General features: G+C 34.4%; 1 protein-coding gene and 1 long non-coding RNA gene across 3 annotated transcripts in view; both read left to right on the forward strand.

Moving 5' to 3' along the window:
- Nucleotides 1-13,626, forward strand: part of AMMECR1 (AMMECR nuclear protein 1) — a 156,162-nt gene that overhangs the window by 19,953 nt on the left and 122,583 nt on the right. The window lies entirely within an intron of this gene.
- The window catches only part of LOC141501446 (uncharacterized), a 45,379-nt gene that overhangs the window by 19,072 nt on the left and 12,681 nt on the right, over nucleotides 1-13,626 (forward strand). The window contains exon 2 of the long non-coding RNA XR_012472238.1: nucleotides 12,011-12,080. This is a non-coding gene — a long non-coding RNA (uncharacterized LOC141501446). The remainder of the gene's footprint in view (nucleotides 1-12,010; nucleotides 12,081-13,626) is intronic.

Raw genomic sequence — 13,626 nt, forward strand, 5'->3', positions numbered from 1 at the left:
ACCTTGAATCTTCTAATCTTATTTAGTATGTACTGTTGGAATGAAAGGATGAAAACAATTTGTTCCAATGGCCATGAAGGCAGCTGAAACAGGCGCTATGAAATGCTTAAATCCTGGTTAGATATTGAAGATGACAAAGTCATCCATCACAACCTAGGCCATCATCACCAGTTGTCTTGACTCTCTCTTGCCACTGAATTGTTGGTGACTCTGGAAGAGAGAGTGAGGTCGATGACTTCCTGCAACTCTGATTTACACATAGAATCCAAAGACAATATTCATATACCACTTTACCATTCCTATCTCAAAGTCCTGTGACAACAAGCATATGATAAAGCAACAGTGTGGATACACTGGGAGCTGTAGTCACAACTCTGCACACAGGTGGCCCAGGCCATCAGATCATTTCTCATTAGGGTATCCTAAGCTCCTCCTCATTCTTGGTACCAAAATTCTAAGACCAAATAGTATTAGAAAATTGAACATTTTGATCCTGATCTTCTTGGCCACTAAATTTCAGCTGAAATATATCTAGGCTATTTTATACTTTATAGTGCCTTCTTCATCTGTGCAATCGTACTCAGTTCTTTTCATTTGAAAAAGATTTTATTTAATTTGAATTTTTAAATTTTTCCACTAATCTTGCTTCCTTCCCCCCACCCCCCCCACAGAAGGCAGTCTGTTAGTCTTTACATTGTTTCCATGGTATACATTGGTCTAAGTTGAATGTGGTGAGAGAGAAATCAAATCTTTAAGGAAGAAACATAAAAGTATTAAGAGATAGCAAAATTACATAATAAGATAACATTTTTTTAAAAATTAAAGTTAATAGTCTTTGGTCTTTGTTCAAACTCCACAATTCTTTCTCTCCATAGAGATGGTATTCTCCATTGCAGATACCCCCAAATTGTGCCTGATTGTTGCACTGATGGAATGAGCAAGTCCATTAAAGTTAATTATCTCCCCCATGTTGCTGTTAGGGTGTACAATGTTCAGGTTCTGCTCATCTTGCTCAGCATCAGTTCATGCAAATCCCTCCAGGCTTCCCTGAATTCCCATCCTGGTTTCTAATAGAATAATAGTGTTTCATGGCATACATATACCACAGTTTGCTAAGCCATTGCCCAATTGAAGAACATTCACTCAATTTCCAACTCTTTGCCACCACAAATAGGGCTGCTTTGAATATTTTCATACAAGAGATATTTTTACCCTTTTTCATAGTCTCTTCAGGGTATAGACCCAGTAGTGGTATTGCTGGATCAAAGGGTATGCACATTTTTGTTGCCCTTTGGGCATAATTCCAAATTGCTCTCCAGAAAGTTTGAATGAGTTCACAGCTCCACCAACAATGAATGTGTCCCAGATTTCCCACCCTCCCTTCCATCATTGATCATTGTCCTTTCTGGTCATATTGGCCAGTCTGAGAGGTGTGAGGTGGTACCTCAGAGATGCTTTTAATTGTACGTTGACTTTTAAAGTGAAATAAGTACCTTTTATCTTTTTTTAAATCTTTACTTTTACCAAACTCTTTTCTGCTACAGGCTGGGGAAAGGGAAGGAAGGGTGGTAGAAAAATATGGAACTCATAAATGGATTAATGCTAGAAAAACTATCATTGCACGTAATTGGAAAAATAAGATAAAATTTCAATTAAAGAATAAAAATCTTTTGTTTTTACCAATTTTATGTAAAAATAATTTTTTAACATTTACTTTAAAAAAATTTGAGTTCTATTACTTTTTGACAAAAACTGTTGGGAAAACTGGAAAATAGTATAACAGAAACTAGATAGACCTTATATCCTATACCAACATAAGGTCTAAAGGGCTTTAGACATAAAGGGTGATACCTGTTAGATCTATGGAGAAGAGAAACATTTTTAACCAAACAAGAGATACAGAACATTATAAAATGCAAATTGGATTATTTTTATTATTAAGTTGAAAAAGTTTTACATAGACAAAAACATTGCAACCAAGATTAGAAAGAAAGTAGATATCTGAGAAAAAATTTTTATAGTTGGTATCTCTGATAAAAGATTTAATTTCTAAAATTCATAGAGAACTGAATTCCCCAATTGATTGATGAATTGGGATGAATTCATATGGATGAATTCATCCTATTCACATTCACATTCATAGTTATGTTTACTAAAGTGTATATTTTTCATCCTTTTTTGTCCCTCCTTTATCCTTCACCCTCTCCTTTCACACTGTCCATCCTTAAATAAGTTTTGATTCTGATCCTGATCAAAGGATATGAACAGGCATTTTTCAGAAGAAATTTAAAGCTATCGATAGTCATATAAAAAAATGTCCTAAATTGCTATTGATTGCGGAAGTGCAAATTAAAACAACTCTGACTCGCCATTGGATTGACTAATGTGAAAGGAAAAGGAAAATGATAAATGTTGAAGAAAATGTGGGAAATTTGGAATTCTAATACATTGTTGGTTAGTGTTGTGAACTGATTAAACCATTTGGGGGAACAATTTGAAATATGTCCAGTCTATAAAACTTGCATACCCTTTTGGTCCAGCAATGCCACTTACTAGAGCTGTATCCCAAAGATATGAAAAAGGGAAAAAAGAACTCACTTGTATAAAATTATTTATAGCAGCTCTTTTTTATTGTGGGAGTAAAATGGAAACTGAGGTGATATCTATCAATTGGGGATAGTCATAGTATATATGAATGTAATGGAATACTATTGTGCTCTAAGAAACGATGAGCAGGCAGATTTCAGAAAAACCTGGGAAAAACATTATGTGAAATGAGCAGAACCAGGAGAACATTGTACACAGCAACATTATGAGATGATCAACTGTAACAGACTTTATTCTTTTCAGGAATACTATGGATCCAAGTCAGTTTCAAAAGACTTGTGATAGAAAGTGCTATCTATATCCAGAGAAAGAACTTCTAGAGTCTGACTGCAGATTTAAGCATACTCTTTTCACTTTTTTGTTTTGCTTTTTGTTTTTTTCTTTCTAGTGATTTTTCCCTTTGGTTCAGATTCTTTTACAACATGACTGATGTGGAAGTATTTTGAATATAATTGTACAAGTACAACCTTTATCAGATTGCTTGCTGTCTTAGGGAGGTGGGAAGGGATAGAAGGAGAAGAAAAATTTGGAACTCAAAAATTTTAGAAAAATGAATGTTGAACTCAATTTGGATCAGTGTACAACATGGAAACAATGTAAAGACTAACAAATTGCTTTCTGTGGGGGGTGGGGGAGGGAAGTAAGATGGGGGAAAAATTGTAAAACTCAAAATAAATAAAATCTTTAATAAAAAAAGAAAAATGAATGTTGAAAACTATCTTTACATGTAATTAGAAATAATAAAATACTATTAAGTAGGAAAACAAAACAAAATTTGAGTTCCAAATCTCTCCTAACCTCCCTCCCTTCCCTCCTCATTGAAAAGGTAAGCAATTTGATACATGTGGGATCATGCAAAATATATGTTGTGAAGGAAAACACAGACTTTCCCTTCCCCCCCCCCAAAAAGCACCTCAAGAAAAATAAAAATTTTTTAAAAAGTATGCTTTGGGTGGCTAGGTGGCACAGTGGATAGAGCACAGGCCCTGGATTCAGGAGTACCTGAGTTCAAATCTGGCCTCAAACACTTAATTACCTAGCTGTGTGGCCTTGGGCAAGCCATTTAACAAAGCCATTTGCAAAAAAACAAAAAAACAAAACAAAACAAAACAAAAAAAGTATGCTTTGATTTGTACTTTGTCATTTCTTTCTGTGAAGGTGAATAGCATTTATATTGCTGAGAATAGCGAAATCATTCACAGTTGATCTTCATACTATGTTGTTTTTATTGAGTACAATGTTCTTCTGGTTTTGCTCACTTACCTTTGAATCAGTTCATTTAAGTGATTTTTCTGAAAACATCCTATTTGTAGCTTCTTTCTTTTTAATTTTTTTTTATTCAGCTTGATCTTAAATGCATGTCTATGTACATAGTACGGCATAAAAGGAGGATTCAATTTAAAACCATGAATTTGCATTTCACACTGTTTACTTTTTTAAAAAATTCTATGTAATAAGGTACTTTACATAATTTTCGAAGCTACCCTACTTTTCTGTGCTTTCTTCTAAATAATCTTTTTTCTCTTCTGTATATCTTTTATTTTTTTTCTCCCTACCTCCCTACCCCATCTTAGGTAAGGCTACAATTAGACACAAATATGTATATATATGTAAAAAACATCCTTCTATTTATCTATTCTTTCTTTGGAAATGAATAGCATCTTCCTTTTTAAGTCCTTTGTAGTTGCTTTGAGTATTTATAATACTTAAAATGACTTAGTTGTTCAAAATTATTCTAAGAATAATATTACTGTTGCTATTACAACATTCTCTTGGTTCTGCTCATTTCACTTTTCATTACTTCATGAAAGTTTTTTTCTAAAAACCAATGAGCTAATCATTTCTTGCACATAGTAATCTATTCTCAATTGATGGACATCCCCTCGATTTCTAGTTCTTTGCTTCCACAAAAAAGGTGCTATAAACATAACTCTTTGGGCATAATTCCAAATTGTTCTGCAAAATGGTAGGATCAGTTCACAGTTCCACCAATAGTGAATTGGTGCCCCAATTTTTCCATATGCTCTTCAACATTTGTTGCTTTCCCTACTATCATTTTAGCCAATCTGATACATTAAAGATGATATTTCAGAGTTGTTTTAATTTTCATTTCTCTACTCAATAATGATTTAGAGTAAATTTTTATATGACTACAGATAGTTTTACTTTCTTCATCAAATAACTGCCTGTTTATATCCTTTGACCACTTATCAATAGAAAATGACTTATATTTTGATAAATTGGGCTCAATTCTTTATATATTTCAGAAATGAGGACTTTATCAAAATAACTTGCTCTAAAAATTTCCCCCCAGTTTTCTACTTCCCTTCTAATCTTGGCTGCATTGGTTTTGTTTGGGCAAATGTTGTCAAAATTTTATATCCCATAATATCTCCATCTCTTGTTTTGATTATAAATTCTTCCCTTATTGATTTTCCTTAACATTTTTCTTAAGTTCTCTTGATACTCTTGGCTTTTGCTTCATCCACATTAATTTTGTTATGATTTTTTTTCTAGCTCTATATAATACATTTTTGATAGTGTGCTTGTTATGGCACAGTTAGTAAAATTTAAATCTGACCTTGGCTACATACTAGCTGTGAGTCCCTTGACAAATCAAGGAACCCTGTTTGCCTCAGTTTCTCATCTGTAAAAAGAGGTGTAAAAGGAAATGGCACAACATTCCAGTTTCCTTGCTAAGAAAAATCCCCAATGGGGTCACAAAGAGTAAGATATGACTGAAAATGACTAAACAACAACAACCAAAATCATTTGATGCATATGTTTAATATTGATATTTCTTCACTGTCTATGGTTACCTCTTAGCAAAATGTAATTTCCCTGCTTATCTCTCTTAATTAGGGCTATTTTTCCTTTTGCTTTATCTCATTGCTACTCCTGCTTTTTTTTTAACTTAGCTGAAACATAATAGATTCTGCTTTAACCCCTTACCATTACTCTATGTGGCTTCAACTACAGTATATTGTAGGATTCTGGTTTTTAATCCACTCAGTTATCTTCCATTTTATGGATGAATTCATCCTATTCACATTCACATTCATAGTTATGTTTACTAAAGTGTATATTTTTCATCCTTTTTTGTCCCTCCTTTATCCTTCACCCTCTCCTTTCACACTGTCCATCCTTAAATAAGTTTTGATTCTGAGCACCTTTCCCAATTTGAGCTCCCCTACCCCCCAGCTTCTATTAACTTATCTACTTACTAGGATAAGATAGATTTCTAAAGTCGACTGAATGTGCATGCTATTCCCTCTTTGAGTCAATTCTGAATTACAGTAAGGATCAAGCTTTGTTTGCCACCCTCACCCCATTCTTCCCTTTACAATAAAAGATCTTTCATGGCTCTTTTATATGAGATAATTTACCCCATTCTGCTTCTCTCATTCTGTTTCTGCTTCTCTCAGTGCATTTCTCTTTCTTACACCTTCATTAAAAAAAAATCTTCTCATTATAGCAAACTCAAATCTGTTCTCTGTCTCTGTCTCTGTCTCTCTCTCTCTCTCTCTCTATATATATATATATATATATATAAATATATATATATATATATATATATATATACCTTCTCACTATCCTAATAATATAAAATTCTTAAGTGTTACAAGTATTAACTTCTTTTCCAGCAATGTAAACAGTTTAACCTTATTGAATTCTGTTTACCTTTTTTTGTGATGAGTCTTGTATTTTAAAGTCATATTTTCTATTCACCTCTGGTCTTTTTTATCAAGAGTGATTGAAAGTCCTCAGTTTCATTAAATTTCCATACTTTTCCTTGAAGGATTAAATTGAGTTTTCCTGGGTAGGTGATTGTTGGTTGTATTCCAATTTCACTGATCTTTTAAGGTCAAAGCAGCTAAATCTTGAGTTATCCTGTGACTCCATGATACTTGAATTGTCTTTCTGACTGTTTGTAGGATGTTTTACCTTGACCTGGGAATTTGGCTGGGAGGTTTTATTTTGGTATCTCTTTCAGGATGTGATCAATTCAGTCTTTCATTTTCTATTTTATGCTCTGGTTCTTGGGTATCAGGGTAGTTTTCCTTGACAATTTCTTGAACTAATATGTCTATGCTCTTTTCTTGATCATGACTTTCAGGCAATACAATATTTCTCAAATTATCTATCTTTGAGCTGTTTTCCAGGACAGTTGGTTTTCCTTTGAGATAGTTCACATTTTTCCTATGTTTTCATTTTTTAAAAAAAATATTTAATTGGTTTTTTAATATCTCATGGCATCATTAGCTTCCACTTGTCAAAATCTAATTAGTAAGGAATTATTTTCTTCATTGAGCTTTTGTACTTTCTTTTCCATTGGGCCAAATCTGCTTTTTAAGAGGTTCTTCAGTTGATTTTTGTATATTTCTTTCTATTGGGCCAATTCTGCTTTTTTTTGCCAATTGTTACTTTGTAAAATTTGTTTTGAGTTTTACAATTTCCCCCTCAATTTCACTTCCCTCCCCCTACCCCCCAACAAAAAGCAGTTTGTTAGTCTTTACATCATTTCCATAGTATACATTGATCTGAGTTGAATGTGATGAGAGAGAGATTATATCCTTAAGGAAGAAACATAAAGTATGAGATATAGCAGAATTACATAATAAGACAACATTTTTTTTAAATTGAAGGGTTTTAAATTGAATTTTTTAATCTTTGTTCAAACTCCACAATTCCTTCTCAGGTTACAGATGGCATTTTCCATCACAGATAACCCAAAATTGTACCTGATTGTTACCCTGTTGGTATGAGCAAGTCCATTAAGGTTGATCATCACTCCTACGTTGCTGTTAGGGTGTAAAATGTTCTTCTGGTTCTGCTCATCTCGCTCAGCATCAGTTCATGCATAGCCTTCCAGACTCACCTTAATTCCCATCCCTTCTGGGTTCTAATAGAACAAGTGTTCCATCTCTCTCACACACACATATATAAATATATCACAGTTTGTTAAGCCATTCCGCAATTGATAGACATTCCCTTGGTTTCCAATTCTTTGCCGCCAAAAGCAGAGCTGCTGGGAACATTTTTGAACAGGGGATTTTTTACCCATTTTCATAGTCTCTTCAGGGTATCAACCCAGTAGTGGTATTGCTGGATCAAAGGATATTGCACATTTTTGTTGCCCTTTGGGTGTAGTTCCAAATTTCTCTCCAGAAAGGTTGGATGAGTTCACAGCTCCACCAACAATGTAATAGTATCCCAGATTTCCCACAACCCTTCCGACAATGATCATTATCCTTTCTGGTCATATTGGCCAGTCTGAGAGGTGTAAGGTGGTACCTCAGAGATGCTTTAATTTGCATTTTTCTAATAAGTAATGATTTAGAGCAATTTTTCATATGACTAGGGATTGCTTTGATTTCCTCATCTGTAAATTGCCTTTTCATATACTTTAACCATTTCTCTATTGGGAATGGCTTGTCTTTTAAAAAAATTGATGCCGTTCTCTGTATATTTCAGAGATGAATCCTTTGTCAGAAACACTAGTTGTAAAATTTTTTTCCCAATTTACTGCATTTCTTTTGATCTTGGTTACAGTGGTTTGTTTATCTGTGCAAAAAAGTTTTTAAATCAATGTAATCAAAATCATCTAGTTTGTTTTTACTGGTGTTCTCCATGTCTTCCTTGGTCATAAACTGCTCCCCTTTCCATAGATCTGACAGGTAAACTACTCCTTGATCTTCTACTTTGCTTATAATATTGTTTTTTTTCTGTCTAAATCCTGTATCCATTTGGATCTTATCTTGTAATAGGGTGTGAGGTGTTGATCTAATTTAAGTTTCTTCCATACTAACTTCCAATTTTCCCAACAGCTTTTATCGAAGAGCGAGTTTTTATCCCAATAGCTGGACTCTGGGTTTATCAAACAGCAGATTACTATAATCATTTCCTGTTATTGCACCTAGTCTATTCCCACTGATCCAACACTCTATTTCTTACCCAATACCAGACAGATGGCTGATGCTTTTTTTTTCATCGTTTTTTCTTTTTTTAAAGATTTTATTTGAGTTTTACAATTTTTTTTCTGCAATCTTACTTGCCTCCCGCCACCCCCCCCCACCCCCACGGAAAGCAATCCATCAGTCTTTACTTTGTTTCCATGTTGTACATTGATCGAAGTTGAGTGTGATGAGAGAGAAATCACATCCTTAAGGAAGAAACAAAAAGTATAAGAGATAACAAGATCAGACAATAAGATATCTGTTTTTTTCCTAAAATAAAGGGAATAGACCTTAAACTTTTTTCAAACTCCACAGTTCTTTCTCTGGATACAGATGGTATTCTCCATTGCAGACAGCCCAAAATTGTCCCTGACTGTTGCACTGATGGAACGAGCAAGTCCATCAAGGTTGATCATCACTCCCATGTTGCTGTTAGGGTGTACAGTGGTTTTCTGGTTCTGCTCATCTCACTCAGCATCAGTTCATGCAAATCCCTCCAGGCTTTCCTGAATTCCCATCCCTCCTGGTTTCTAATAGAACAATAGTGTTCCATGACATATGTATACCACAGTTTGCTAAGCCATTCCTCAATTGAAGGACATTTACTTGATTTCCAATTCTGCCACACAAACAGGGCTGCTATGAATATTTTTGCACAAGTGATGTTTTTACCCATTTTCATCATGTCTTCAGGGTATAGACCCAGTAGTGGTATTGCTGGATCAAAGGGTATGCACATTTTTGTTGCCCTTTGGGCATGATTCCAAATTGCTCTCCAGAAAGGTTGGATGAGTTCACAGCTCTACCAACAATATCTTAATGTCCCCAATTTCCCACATCCCTTCCAACATTGATCATTGTCCTCTCTGGTCATATTGGCCAGTCTGAGAGGTGTGAGGTGGTACCTCAGAGAAGCTTTAATCTGTATTTCTCTAATAATTAATGATTTAGAGTAATTTTTCATATGACTATGGATTGCTTTGATCTCCTCGTCTGTAAATTGCCTTTGCATATCCTTTGACCGTTTGTCAATTGGGGAATGGCTTTTTTTTAAAAAAAAATATGACTCAATTTTCTGTATATTTTAGAAATGAGTCCTTTGTTAAGAATCATTAGTTGTAAAGATTGTTTCCCAATTTCTTTTGATCTTGGTTACAGTGGTTTTATCTGTGCAAAAGCTTTTTATTTAACGTAATTTAAATCATCTAGTTTGTTTTTGGTGATGTTCTCCATCTCTTCCTTACTCATAAATTGCTCCTCTTTCTATAGATCTGATAGGTACACTAGTCCTTGATCTTCTAATTTGCTTATAATATATTGTTTTTATGTCTAAATCCTGTATCCATTTGGATCTTATCTTGGTATAGGGTGTGGGGTGTTGGTCTAATCTAAGTTTCTTCCATACTAACTTCCAATTTTCCCAGCAGTTTTTTTTTTATCAAAGAGAGAGTTTTTATCCCAATAGCTGGATTCTTTGGGTTTATCAAACAGCAGATTACTGTAATTGTTTCCTGCTATTGCACCTAGTCCATTCCACTGGTCCATCATTCTATTTCTTAACCAATATCAAACAGTTTTGATGACTGATGCTTTATAATATAATTTTAGATCTGGTAAGGCTAAACTACCTTCTTTTGCATTTTTTTCATTAAATCCCTGGAGACGCTCGACTTTTTGTTTCTCCATATGAATTTACAACTTAGTCATTAAAGTAATTTATTGGAATTTTGATTGGTAGGGCACTAAACAAATAGTTTAATTTTGATAAAGTTGTCATTTTTATTATATTTGTTCGACCCATTCATGTGCAATTGATATTTGCCCAGTTATTTAAATCTGATTTTATGTCTGTGAGAAATGTTTTATAATTGTTTTCAAAAAGTTTTTGAGTCTGCCTTGGCAGGTAGACTCTCAGGTATTTTATATTGCCTGAAGGTACTTCGAATGGAATTTCTCTTTCTAGTTCTTCCTGCTGCATCTGGCTAGTCGTATATAGAAATGTTGAGGATTTATGAGGGTTTATTTTAAATCTTACAACTTTGCTAACTTGCAGATTATTTCTAGTAGTTTTTAGATGATTTTTTGGGATTTTCTAGGTATACCATCATGTCATCTGCAAAGAGTGAGAGTTTTGTCTCTTCCTTCCCTATTCTAATTCCTTCAATTTCTTTTTCTTCTCTTATTGCTGAAGCTAAATTTTTTTTTTTTGAAGAAGCTTGGGACTTGGGCCTGTTTATTAACTGTCACAGAACTAGCCAGTGTCTGTGTAACCATGGAGACAAAGAGCATCTGTGGATGCGCTGGAATTCATAAGCTTCCTAAGCTAGAGGTGAAAGAAAAAATTAGTGTGTGCTGGAGGAAGGACAGAAATCTCAGGTGTGGCTGCTACTGGATTCACCTTCCTACCTCCAAGCCCCTTTTGTCCCACAGCTCCAAGACTCCCCCTCACAGCCCCCAGGGGCAAAGGTGGGCCTGGCCTCCACCACTAAACACATACACACACACACACACACACACACACACACACACACACTGCCACACTGCTCCTCTACACTAGGAATGCTCCCACCTTATGAGGGTGAGGGAACGGAAGGCCCATTCTTGCTAAAAGAAGTCTGGACAACTGTGGCCCTCAGCCAGAAGGGGAAGGGAAGGGAAGGGAAGGAGCATTGATGTAGTATCTACCATTGTGAAGCTAACATTTCTAATATGATATTTAATAGTAGTGGTGATAATGGGCATCCTTGTTTCACCCTTGATGTTACTGGGGATGCCTCTAGCTTATCCCCATTGCATTTAATGCTCATTGATGGTTTCATATAGATACTACTTATTATTCTAAGGAACAACCCATTTATTCCTACACTCTCTAGTGTTTTCAGTAGGAATGGATGCTGTATTTTGTCAGAAGCTTTTTCAGCATCTATTGATATAATCATATGATTTCTGCTAGGTTTGTTGTTGATATAATTAATTATACTAACAGTTTTCCTAGTATTGAACCAACCCTGCTTTCCTGGGATAAATCCTACTTGGTCATAATGTATTATCCTAGTGCTAACTTGTTGTAGTCATTTTGCTAAGATTTTATTTAAGATTTTTGCATCTATTTCATCAGGGAGTTAGGTCTACAATTTTCTTTCTCTGTTTTAACTCTTCCTGATTTAGGTATCAATACCATATTGTTGTTATAGAGAAAGAGTTAGGTTGAGTTGCATCTTCATTTATTTTTCCAAAAAGTTTATATAGAATGGAACCAATTGTTCCTTAAATGTTTGGTAGAATTCACTTCTGAATCCATCTGGCCCTGGAGATTTTTTCTTAGGAAGCTCAATAATGGCTTGTAGAATTTCTTTTTCTGAGATAGGGTTATTTAGGTATTTAATTTCCAGTTCATTTAACCTGGTCAACTTATATTTTTGTAAATATTCATCCATTTCATTTAGATTATCAAATTCATTGGCACAGAGTTGGGCAAAATAATTCTGAATTATTACTTCAATTTCCTCATTGGTGGTGAGTATACCTTTTTCATTTATGATATTAGCAATTTAGTTTTCTTCTTTCTTTTTTTAAATCAAATTGACCAGAGATTTATCAGTTTCATTGTTTTTTTTTTTCATAAAACCAGTTCTTGGTTTTATTTCTTAGTTCAATAGTTTTCTTGCTTATTTTATTAATTTCTCCTTTAATTTTTAGAATTTCTAATTTGATATTTAACTGGGGGTTTTTAATTTGTTCTTTCTCTAATTTTTTAGTTACATATTTAGTTCATTGATTTCTTCTTTCTCCAATTTATTCATATAAGCAAATAAAGATATAATATATCCTGTGGCAGCCACCTTGAGTGTATCCCATAGTTTTTGGAATGTTGTTTCATTATTATCATTATCTAGGATAAAATAATTAATTCTATCTATTTTATAATTTGTTGTTTGATCCACTCACTCTTGAAAATGAGATTATTTAGTTTCAAATTGGTTTTGGGTCTATATCTCTCTGGCCCAATATTACATGCGATTTTTATTGCATTATGATCTGAGAAAGATGTCTTCACTATTCCTGCCTTTCTGCAATTGATTATTAGGTTTTTATGCCCTAGTACATGGTCAGTTTTTGTGTAAGTGCCATGTCCTGCAGAAAAGAAAGTATATTCCTTTCTATTCCCATTCAGTTTCCTCGATAAATCTGTCATGTCTAGGTTTTCTAATGATCTATTTACCTCCTTAACTTCCTTCTTATTTATTTTATACTTAGATTTATCTAAATCTGAGAGGGGGAGGTTGGGGTCTCCCACTAGTAGAGTTTTGCTCTCTATGTCTCTCTATGTCTTCCTGTAATTCCTTCAATTTCTCTAAGAATTTGGATGCTATCCCATTGGGTGTATACATATTTAGTATTGAAATTTCTTTATTGTTTATCATTCCTTTTAGGTGGATATAGTTACCTTCCTTATATCTTTTTAGGATATCTATTTTTGCAGCTGCTTTGTTTTTTTCACTTCAGCTGAAGCAAAATATATTTTGCTCCAACTTTTTGCCTTTACTCTTAATGCATCTCTCTGCTTCAAATGAGTTTCTTGTAAGCAGTATATTATAGGATTCTGGCCTTTAATCCAGTCTGCTATTTGCTTACTTTGTAAGGGAGAGTTCATCCCATTCTTGTTCAAAGCTATAATTAGTAACTCTTTATTTCCCTCCATGCTGTCTTTACTCTGTTTGTATTTTTCCCCTTCATCCATATTCCCCAGTATTTTGTTTCTGAATACCACTGTCTTCAGTGTGCTTGCCCTCCTATATCCAACCCTCCTCCCCCCTTTCCCCCTTCTGCCTTCCCTTCCTTCCATTGGTTCCCCTTTTCTTCCCCATCTCCCCTTTCCCCCTTCTAATACTTGAAAGTTAAGTTTCTTAACTGAGTGTATGTATATTAACTTTAAGCCAAATCTGATGAAAGTAAGATTCAGGGGGTTCTCACCTCCTCCTTTCTTCCCTCCATTACAATAGGTCCTTTGTATCTCTTAATGTAATTAGATTTAGTCCATTTAGTCTCCTCCATCTTCCCA

This window comes from Macrotis lagotis, chromosome X (assembly GCF_037893015.1).
Source record: "Macrotis lagotis isolate mMagLag1 chromosome X, bilby.v1.9.chrom.fasta, whole genome shotgun sequence".
NCBI lineage: Eukaryota > Metazoa > Chordata > Mammalia > Peramelemorphia > Peramelidae > Macrotis > Macrotis lagotis.